Source organism: Episyrphus balteatus, chromosome 2 (genome assembly GCF_945859705.1).
Source record: "Episyrphus balteatus chromosome 2, idEpiBalt1.1, whole genome shotgun sequence".
NCBI classification, from domain to species: domain Eukaryota; kingdom Metazoa; phylum Arthropoda; class Insecta; order Diptera; family Syrphidae; genus Episyrphus; species Episyrphus balteatus.
This window is the reverse complement of record NC_079135.1, coordinates 127,896,248-127,907,872: the sequence shown is the minus strand read 5'-3', so window position 1 is coordinate 127,907,872 and position 11,625 is coordinate 127,896,248. Positions and strand designations below refer to the sequence as shown.

Here is an 11,625-nt window from a genome sequence, read left to right as displayed (position 1 = left end):
TTTTTTCTAGTTTTTTTTTTTTTGTGTTGTAATGTCCTTGCGCACAATTACATCCTTTAGCCAAACGTATGGAAAAAGAAGGTGCTGCTAGGGAAAACATATAATCCCTGTGTTATCCGCTTTAGATCTTCCGATAAATTGCATTTTTGTTAAGGTTTCTTCCACAGAACTGAGCTGGCAAAGCTGTCAAGGAGGAGGAAGAGCCAAAAAGAAGAGAAAGGACACAACAGCACGAAGTAAATCCTTAAGATACAAAATTTGGATTTGAATTTCTTTTAATACGACAACCCAGGTATAAACAGCAATCATTTGCGCAAGAAAACATGAACAACAACAAAAAAATAAAAATAAAATAAAAATCACACACAATAGGACAGAGGAGACATCCTTGTTTCTTTTTCTTATTCTTGGCCCTGCCACAGGATAAGAGAGGTGAAAAATGTTTTTCTAGGTGTTGCCCCAAGACAATGCTCGCTCAGCTCAGCCAAACAACACAATCATTTGACACCTCAGTGTGCTTATAGTGATTGGATATCCTTTTTCTCGATATGATTTGTTTCTTGCATATAAAAGAGTAAGCATCCAGTTGCACCAGGATAAAAAGGTAATGCAACGACGCGTTCTAACAATACTCGGATTAGGATTATATCGACAAACGACGACGACTATATACGGATGCCTTATGGAATATTATATGAATTATTCTGCAGAACCCAGAAGGGTCTGCTTTCATCAACAACGGAGTTTCCTTCTATCGTCCGACTAAAGAACATAGACAAGGGACCCAGATCAGGACGCGGATTTTTGCAATTTTTAAGGATTTGCGACTTTCTCACGTTTCTGAGCTGTGAAAATTGCTAGATTAACTTTGGACTAGACTCACGATGGCTGATGATGTGGATAAATGAGGAAAATGCTGTATTTAATGAATGGATTTTGTAGCACCATGGGTGAGTTCTGATTAAATGAATTTTTTAACATTGGATGGGTGTACTTTTTTAATAACTAGAAGTATTTGTGCATGGCAAAGCCTTGGGAATGAATTTTTCTTATAGAACATTAAAAAGGAGAATTAGCTGTGAATTTTGTTATTTAAAACCAAAATTGTACCTCTGCTGGGGTTGAAACTTTTTAAGTATTATGTTTGTTAATATTGAATGTCTTGGTTGAAGAGAAGATAGAAGACCGAAAGCCGTCACATGGTTGTTGTTAAAGCTAAATTATTGCTCATCCTACTAGGGTGGAAGGATTTGGGGTTATTCTCCACAGATCAATTTTTTTTAAGGTTCGGTTTTAATATATGATATTCTTTGGGCCGACTCAAATTGCTTAAGTTTGTTAAAAAAAATTTCAAACTTGGTTTGCAATTTGGAAGACACAATCGCTGTAAAACACTTTACATAAAAAAACAAGTTGAAATCTTCAGCTAAAAAGCTAAAATTTTAAAAATCTCATTTGTCCATTTTGTCTTCTCTGTAAACAAAAGAACTGATCTGCGAACTTGAAAACTGTAATAAACTGTTTTTTTTTTAATTTTTTTTAACGCTGTAACTATTTCATTGCTACGAATATACAGAAGATTTATAAATGGAATACAATGTATAGAACAACTGAAACCTTTGGAAATCGGTATTTGGCTGATTGATATTGTCAAAAAACCAGTCGAACTGACAGAAATAGTAGCACCTTTATAAGAAAGCATTCTTTTTTTTTTACTTAAAACGAAATTGTTAATAAACTTTAAAGTTACAGGAAAATAAGGGTTGTTTCTTGTTTATAAAAAAAAAATTGATTAAAGTCTGGAAATCTGTAGTCTGTATTTAAATGAAAAATGTCAGAATAAAAAATTAAAAAAGATAAAAAAGCATTTGACCCCGACGTGATTTGAACACGCAACCTTCTGATCTGGAGTCAGACGCGCTACCGTTGCGTCACGGAGTCATATATATATAAATGATGCAAGATGATGATTTTGTTTAGTTATAAAATATATTAAAATAAGGTTTTCAATACATTCATACATAGTTACAATTTTTATCGAAAAAAACTTTTGAATTTAAAATCTTATTTTGAATGCAAAAGTCATTGTAATAAAAAGTATTAAAATATAAAAAATATGTATATGTAACAATATATTCCCAAGTGCTAAAATTAAATATTATTTGTCTTCACTGAAAAATAAAAACAATATCATTTTTAAATTTTTTAAATATCAAATAAAGTATCTTATCATTTCAGCAAAAAATACTGGCAAAATGTGTTTTATGATGATTAAAACATAAAATAATATTTAAAGAAAAAAGAAAGAAAACACTTCAATTGATAAAAAAGAAAGAAATATCATTATAATACAAATTAGTCAATATTGATATTTAAACTGTAAAAGTGAAATTTTCATTATCAACCTAAAATTAAAAATATTTTAATAATGGGTGATATGCATAAAAAATAGTAAATGCTTTTACTAGAGAATTTCCAAGTATATACTATTTTTGATATGCATAAAAATCAAGCAAATGCTGAAAATTAAGTAGGTATTTACTATCAGTCATAGTAACTACTTTCTTGGATAAACTTTTTCAGTAAATACTTTATTCCGTATGCATAAAAACTAGTAAGTACTTTTTTTCTTTAGGAATTACTAGTTACAAAATACCAACTTGCAAGATTGATAGTATATACTTTTTTATTTTAAAACCGCTATTATGAAGCCATGAAACTTATGAGTAGCTGTCTTGAGTCATATTAAGATACTATCGGTTCATGGTATTTCCTAAAAATGGATGGTTGTTAATATTTGTCGAAATTTGCAGAATTTTTAATTATCAATTACCAAAAAGTTTATAAAGATCGTTTATCGGACTCAGAGTTGAATTTTAAGAAACTTTATCAATATGAAAGGGAAAATCCGTGTTGGTTGAGTAAACAATTTTTTGGTTAGTCAGTATTGTAAATGAATGGTAATTTTTTAACAATACATTTTTTTTAAGTAGGTACCTAATGTCAAGTTTCAAAACCGTTGAGAAAATTTCAATTGAATCATATTTGAATTGCCAATAGTATATTAACTTTATTAGCCATGAATAATATTTTAAGGAATTTGCAATTTAAAAATGCAAAACTGGGTCGCACGTACTTGCTCTTATGTCAAAAGTTGCTTGAAATATTAAAGCTTTTCAAAAACTCATAAATGATAATTTTTTTTTAAATTAAAAAAAAGGTTAAAAATAAAATAAAATTTGGTTTAAAGTTTAAAAACGTTTTTTTTTTTAAATGCATCACAAAGAATTAAAAAAAAATTGGAAATCTAGAGCCGTTTTTAAAAGAAGTTTTTTTCATATAAAAATTGTTCACAAATTTTTTCAAAAAAATGGTACTTAAACCATTAAAAGAAAAGTATTTTTGATAAATAAAGACAAAATTTGAATAAAATTCATTGAGTCGTTTTCAAAATAGATTTTTCTTACAAAATTTAAATTTTTTTTACTCCAAAAATGATTTTATTGAAAATTTTTCTTTATTTTAATATTAAGGCCACTTAAAAGTTTTTGTTCAAAAGTTTTAATTGAAATCGGTGGTGTCGTTTTCAAGAAAATGGTTCAGTTCAAAGGAAATACCGTTAATTAGGGTCTAAATTTTCTACATTACATTTTTTTTACAAAATCGTCAATTTATTCATTTATTTATTTATTTATTCGCCTATTTATTCAAATTTACACTTTAATTATTCAAAAAACGTAAGATTAATCAATGTTACATGAAATCTTACGTTTTTTGAGTAATTAAAGTGTAAATTTGAATAAATAGACCAAAATTGTAAACAATGATACAAAATTTTTTTCGAATTCAAGCTTTTTTCATGTTTTGAATTTTACTAGAACATGTTCTATAGTATACTAATGTAAAATTTTTTTTACACCATCAGAAAATAGACATTTTAAGGAACGAAATGCCCACCGACTTTTTGAAAAAAGCTGATATTTTGACACGTGAATTTTCGATTGAAAATTAGGGTGTTTTTTTGGTATTAAGTCAATATAAGGCGAACAAATGAATATTTTAAATCAAATAAATTACAGTGTATTTGGAATATAATAAGGTAGGTTTTCACCAAATTTCGTAGAAAAATTTTTGTTTTTGAAAAAGATAAAAATAAAAAACCAAAAACTCGGTTTTTTGAATTTTTCACATAAATTTTGAGGTTATGTGAAAAAATTGTTGATACAAAAGTTGTAGATCTTTTTATAACCTAGAACTTTGCCAAAAAACTTTTTTCTATAGGATTTGTAGTTTTGCCGGAAATCGAGATATACCATTTTTTACCATACAAAACTCAACCCTCCCACTTCCCGAACTCGGCTCGCCCGTAATTTATTTTTCCTTTCATTCTTATCATATTCCCCTCCTTTTCCAATGGGTTTCATCCTGCTATGATTTTTTTGTACTTTTTAATGTTTTTGAAGGCATCGGCACTGGTCTAACTAGGCTTAAATACGAAACGAATGCCAATCATCTAAAAAAAAAGTATTAACTATCATTTTTGGGTGAATTCTAGTATTTACTCGGATGAATTTAGTATCTACTAAAAATATTTGCCTGCTAGCAGGTACTTTTTTGTATGCATACGAAATTAAGTAAATACTATGAATTTTACCTTTTACTAGAATTTATAGTATTTACTTTCATCTTTTACTTAAAGTAAGTACTACCTTTTTATTCATATCACCCAATATGATTATCATATCAAAATTGATATTTTAATTGTTGGACCACTTTTGTCACTCAAAAGTGTTAATTTGATAGCTGTTATTATGAATTTTGTTTGTGGTCTTTTTGAGTATAAAATATTTAGTTTAAATCAAACTTTATTAAAAAACGTAAAAAAGTAAAAATAAATCTTGTATTAGATTATCAACAATGTAATATTATAATTAAAGTATTAAATTTAAATAAATTTTTGTAACCTAAAAAAATAATAAATTTAACACAAATTTTAAAAAGTGTAGGTATCTGTCCAAAATAAAAAAAAAAAATATTTTTTTAATCACTCATTTGTCACTGAATTTTTCTTATGTAAAATTGCATTGTTTTAAAAACGCAATGGGCTCCAAAGAACAGAACATTGAATTTTGGTGCATACATAACAAATAGTTTTAAGAATAATTACGAAAACTCCTTTTAAAATGGTATAGATCTCCAAATGAAGTATAACACTTGATATTTGTATCACAACAATACCTACGAAAAACTTTTGGCATTTTTTTTTTTGTTGAACATTTTTGGAGCCGTTTCTTTGAAAAAAAAATATTTTTTTTACACAAATTTAACAACACTAGCTTACCCGTGCGAGACTTCTCGCATGCTTAAATAAAAAGAAAGTATAGCTAGGTAGGTACAAATGTAAATGCAGAGTGTGTTTTTTAAAAAGTCGAGAATTACTAAAAAACTCCTGTTCATCCCTTTTAAAATACATTGGATTAGCCCCAGTTTAAGTTAAACAGCTATGAATATGGCACATTAAATTTAGCAATTCTAGGTTCCCTAAGTTGTACATACATTTTATAATTAACTCTATTTCAAACAGGTTGCCGCAACTAATATCTCAAACTTGGTCAATTTGAAGAACTTGAACCGATGTTGAATCATGCATTCACCACCTTAACTATCAATTGATAGTTGATAAATACTGAAATTTGATGTTTTAAAATCGAAATGGGGGAAAACTGGTCATTTTTTTAATGGATCTTTTCAGTTACATTTCACGGTTAGCATCATTCTTCGTTTTCAAATTTTTTTCAAAGCAAATAAGAGATCAAATTTTTTTTAACAACTATAAATTCTTTGCTTCCGGCTACAAAGAGGTTAAGTCACAAAATTGCACTTTCGGGTTTTGATGAAAAGAGAATAAGCTCTTTTATTTGGTATCAAAAACATAAATTTAGAGTAACTCTTTCTTATAAAAATAAGGGGATCAATGCTCAAAAATTCATCGATTTTCAACTTCAATCGGATTTTCTGGTAAACTATCATTTATGTAAGTCCTTTTTACCCAGGGGCAAAGAATTGATAGTTGACAATCGTAATAGGGGTGCAACACTTACGCCCCTATAGCACGCAAAGAGCAAATGAAGGGTCCAGGGGAAAAACGGCACATGTCCACTTTTTGTCAAAAATAAACGAATGATGAGGTCTTGTAGTATTTACTGACCACTATCTGATGGCATCCTTACTTTTATAAAACAAATTTAAGCCTTGCTGAAAAAATAAATAAATTGTGTGCTAAGTACTAAGTTGTATGGAGAACAAAATTTAAAAACGCATTTTTCTCGAAATGAGTTGGAATGGACTTGTGCTGTTTTTCCCCTGGAGCCTTCAAATATTCCGGCTTTTTTCTTATGTACATTATGTATGTATATACTATATATGTACATACATAGGTACACTTCCCAGACTTTTCCTGGCAAATGGAAGATGAAATGTTCCTACGGAATATGTTCATACATATATGTAGGTACTTACAAAAAATCTTGAAAAAAAAAACCATAGGTGTGTTTTTTTGTTTATCTATATTGATTTTTGAAATCCATGCAAATATTTGGCACCACTGTACATAAACTTTGGCAGCTGTCTGTCAGAAAAGTCGCTTTTGTTTTTTTAATATTAACTCCGCAGTGGAAGGCCATTACATCCATGATGGATGCAAACAAATTTTTTTCACAAAAAAAAAAACGAAAACCATAGCATGGCATCCATTTTGGATTCAAAAAATTTCACAAAAAACCAAAAATCAAAACTGACAGTTCTGATTCTGAAAAAAACAGAATTTCTCTTCTGGTTTTAAAAACAGAATCAGAAGCAGAATCACTCACACATTCATAGATTTAAATGTTAGCAGTACAAAATGTTTGCAGCACAAAAACAAATGAAGTTTGGCGCGATTACACATATATGTGGCACATGTTAAACTTCAGATTCTTCGGAATAAAAAAAACTGTTCAATTGGGATTCTGAATCGAAGAACAATTCCGGATTGCCAATTAAAAACGCCATTAAACGTTTGTTATTGTTTTGTTTCTGGCGGTGTTTTTTTTTCATAAAGGGAAATTCCAAAAACTATCTTTGTCTTTTCCTTTTCTAATTTGACATATCTCGGCAGGGAAAATGTAAACAAAAAACATATTGTCACACACACTTACATTACAACAAACACTGTGTGTTCGAAATCATTTATAGCTCAGGGAAATTAGTCAAAATATGGGCATGAAATCGCATTTTTCGCGGGACAAAATTTTTTTCATGGAATGTGTTCGGGTGGTTGCCCTTATCATAAAAGTCAATTTGTTGGGAAAATTGGAGGTTGGGAACAGCCGCCATCTTGGAAAAGAGATTGGTATCGTTTTTATTGAATAGCTCCATTGTTATTCATTTTAACAAAAAATGACAAAGGTAAGACTTATCAACAATAAAATTATCTAAAAAATGATATACAAAACAATTCCGTGAGTTGATTAAATAAAATTTTACAGTTCGTCAAAGTGCGGGTTTGTTTCGCAAGGTTGGGACAAAATGACATTTGTTCATATATCTGACGAACTTTTGATTTGTTTGGATAATTCTTCATGAATGAATTATAGTACTTATAATTACCTATAAAATGAGCCCACAATCGTTATTCTAACCATCGTATTGTAGAAGTAATCCAACTCCGAAACTCTCCATGTACTAGTCAAAAGTGAGAAAAAAGCTAGTTTTTTGCTAGTAGGCCGAGAAAATTTTGGGAGTAGAGGTTTAACCAAAATACAAGTACGCAGTTTTGCAGCCATACGCGTGTTAATGTCGATTTCAAAGGTCTGACAACTCTAATTTTGGGCTTTATACGGTTTTTGGGGGGTTGAATAACGTAAGTTTTCCAATTAACGTGAATGGGCTAAATTTATACTATTTGAAATTATAAATATACAAGCTGATGCTCTTTTATTTTTCCTAAATCTGGCCACCTCAATCTTTGCTATGGGGTTAATAGAACTCACGATATAAGCTTTTTTAACTAACCATATCAGGCTTTTCAATTCAAATAAACAAACAAAAATCGAAACAAAAAAGCCTCTAAAACATAATCGTATAAACGGCTTATATCTTGAGTTCTATTGGTCACATCCTCAAGATTGGGGTGTCTAGATTTAGGAAAAATAAAAGAGCATCAGCTTGTACATTTATAATTTCAAATAGTATAAATTTATCCCATTCACATTAAGTGGAAAACTTAAGTTATTTAAAACCCCCAAAAACCGTATAAAGCACAAAATTAGAGTTGTCAGACCTTTGAAATCGACATTAACACGCGTATGGCTGCAAAACTGCGTACTTGTATTTTGGTTAAACATCTACTCCCAAAATTTTCTCGGCCTACTAGCAAAAAACTAGCTTTTTTCTCACTTTTGACTAGTACATGGAGAGTTTCGGAGTTGGATTACTTCTACAATACGATGGTTACAATATCGATTGTGGGCTCATTTTATAGGTAATTATAAGTACTATAATTCATTCTTGAAGAATTATCCAAACAAATCAAAAGTTCGTCAGATATATGAACAAATGTCATTTTGTCCCAACCTTGCGAAACAAACCCGCACTTTGACGAACTGTAAAATTTTATTTAATCAACTCACGGAATTGTTTTGTATATCATTTTTTAGATAATTTTATTGTTGATAAGTCTTACCTTTGTCATTTTTTGTTAAAATGAATAACAATGGAGCTATTCAATAAAAACGATACCAATCTCTTTTCCAAGATGGCGGCTGTTCCCAACCTCCAATTTTCCCAACAAATTGACTTTTATGATAAGGGCAACCACCCGAACACATTCCATGAAAAAAATTTTGTCCCGCGAAAAATGCGATTTAAATTACTAATTTCCCTGGGCTATTAACCACAAAAACTTTTATATTTCGCGATTGTTTTCAAATTTAAAGTTTTTATTTCCGATTAATTAAAAAAAAATAATTAATTTTACATATTTATTTTGGAAAACACGAACTAAATTCACAAAACTCTATCGCAATTCGCGCCTCCTTTTGTTTGTTTATGTCTTCAGTCTTCACCATCCCAGCTATAGCTGTAAATTTTTTTTTCTTTTTTTCTGTTTTCTTTTGACTATTTTCTTATACTGACAATCGTTGGAAGTTCCCCACTGAACTTATTCCAAAGATCCTGTCAAAAGCGATGAACACTTCCACTTTCCAATAATTTTGGAAACATCTTATGTAGAAGTGTTCAATGATCTGAAAGAATAATTAAAATAAAGGTAGGACCGCACTTGATGTTGAAGGAACTACGCTAAGTACACCAAAGTAAAAAATAAGCAAAATATTTTGTATCTTTCATTGGTTATCGGAACTACACTATGTGGAATATAATTATTCCTATCAAAATATCGTATTATGTGATAAATGAATAAAATAAATCAATTATTTGTATTTGACGAATTCGACGGAAGAAATAGCCCAACTTTCTACTTTTTCATCTGTCGTATCCTTTGACATTGGTTGTCAACAATAGATCAGTTCGATTTTCTGTTTCGGAGTGCAGACCGGGGAATTTCAGAGCTAAGAACTGTGTTCTTTTCTTTTCTGATTTTATGAATTGTGAACTTTAGTTGTTTATTTGTGAAGAAAATGTAATAAAAGTAACATTTAATGATATATCTAATAAATTATATCAATTAAATACTAAAATTCTGTTGTAGAGTTCAATTTTATTATGCCAAAGTCATATCTACAAATGATAATCTGTTATTAAAAATTGTTTTTAACTGAAGAGCAAGAACATACATAAAGTCTAGTAGCGTATTTTATTTTATTAAAAAAAAAAAGAACAACGATAATAGTTAACAATTTCTTGCATCAGAACTTCCTTAGTGCACATTCATCGAGAAAATATCGAACACACCTTGGAATTTAAAGTGAGCTGTCAAAAAGCAATCCGTCATGCAACGTATTCTTTGGGTCACCCCTTTCTGTCCCATCCTTCAATTTCAACGGATTGATTGACACAACGGGTGGAACGGATTCTATGGGTTAACCATTAACCATTAACCATTCAAAATGAAATAGTTTACGAAAATATCTCATTTGGATTTTAGTGAAAACATGATATAAGGCACTTAAATACAAAATAAAACTTTTGAGTGATCTTTTTTTTACGGAGGTTGACTACCCAGAACCTCAAAAGTTGGCATTTTTAATTTGTGTTCCAAAAATTAAATAAAAATGTATAACTAATGTTACATGTAACAGGGCTGTTTAGGTACTGCCTAAAACAGAAATAATTCTCCTTTTTTCAACTTTTTTAACCCAATTCCTGTTTGATTAGACTGAAACTGTGTAGTTTTTTTTTTTACAAAAAAGAGAGCCCCTCTTGCAAATTTCTGCCCAAAAATTTCTTGGGACAAAAGTCTGAAATCTTTCAAAAGCTAGTGCCTTCTTTTTTTCTTTTAATAAATGATAATTTTGTCCTAAAAGAGTTTGCGTACTTTTGCACAATTTTTTCTTTCTCTGAGAGGATTTCATCCCCACTTCTAAAATTTGACAGGTTTCATATTTTTGTCCAAACTTATCTGCAATTTGTTTGTACATAATAATGCTTAAAATGTTAACCATCAGAATTTTTAAGCAAATCGGAGAATTTACTCGCCTAATGAACGCCCCTGATGATACGAACTAATGATATACGAACACCCCTAATGTGAACAGGAACACGCCATGTCAAACATTTCCAGATTCATTGGAAAGTGATAAAAAGTCATTTTAAAATTCATTTTGGCTGGAATATTATTTTTTAAACAAATTAAGATTTCTTAAAAATTATAAACATTTATATAGGTATTTATATTTTGCCAGATTCTGGCGGCAGAAATTCGCCTTTTTTTAAGATATAATTTATTAAAATCTGTTCGGTGTAAGTCCAGGAAAAGGGTGTTCGACAACCGTAATAATATATATGATTTTTGACGTTTTTGAAATTATTCTTTAACCCGACTTATGGTTATTCTTCCGATTTGGAAATATTATTTTCCAAAAAAAAACTTTTGAAATTCGTATTGTGAAAAAATTCATAAGTAATATTTTCAAATTTTGTATTCAGGTAAATTCCTGAATAAAAATTTTAATGTTTAGTATAATACAAAAAAATTCGTTAAAATCGGATAGATAACTTACAGAAATCTAGAAAACGGTTCTACGTCATGCATCGTTAAGAAAGGTTTATTTTTTTTTTTTATCATAAATCGTATTTTTTGACAAAAATAACTTTTTCTATTTTGGTCACATCAGAGCTGGCTAGTACCTACCTACCCTTAATTTTGATCTTAAAACCCATAATTTTCCCACTATTTTCGCATACTCCCTCATCGTAATTTAATAGGTACAGTCATGACAAGTACATAGGTAAGTAAAATAAAATGCACGACTGGGTCGCACGAACTTGCTCTTAGAGTTCAAGTTGATTAATTTTTTAAGACTTTTTATATAGAAACTTGGGAAATGTTGGTATATAAAAAACAAAAAAAAAATAAAATTAATTTTTCAAAAAAAATAAAACAATATCTGAAATCAAATCGCCCCA

General features: G+C 29.5%; 1 non-coding gene across 1 annotated transcript; it reads right to left on the bottom strand.

Moving 5' to 3' along the window:
- Positions 1 to 1,869: 1,869 nt before the first annotated feature.
- Trnaw-cca (transfer RNA tryptophan (anticodon CCA)) lies at positions 1,870 to 1,941 on the bottom strand. The gene has a single exon. It is a non-coding gene; the product is annotated as a tRNA-Trp (tRNA).
- Between the last annotated feature and the right edge of the window lie 9,684 nt (positions 1,942 to 11,625).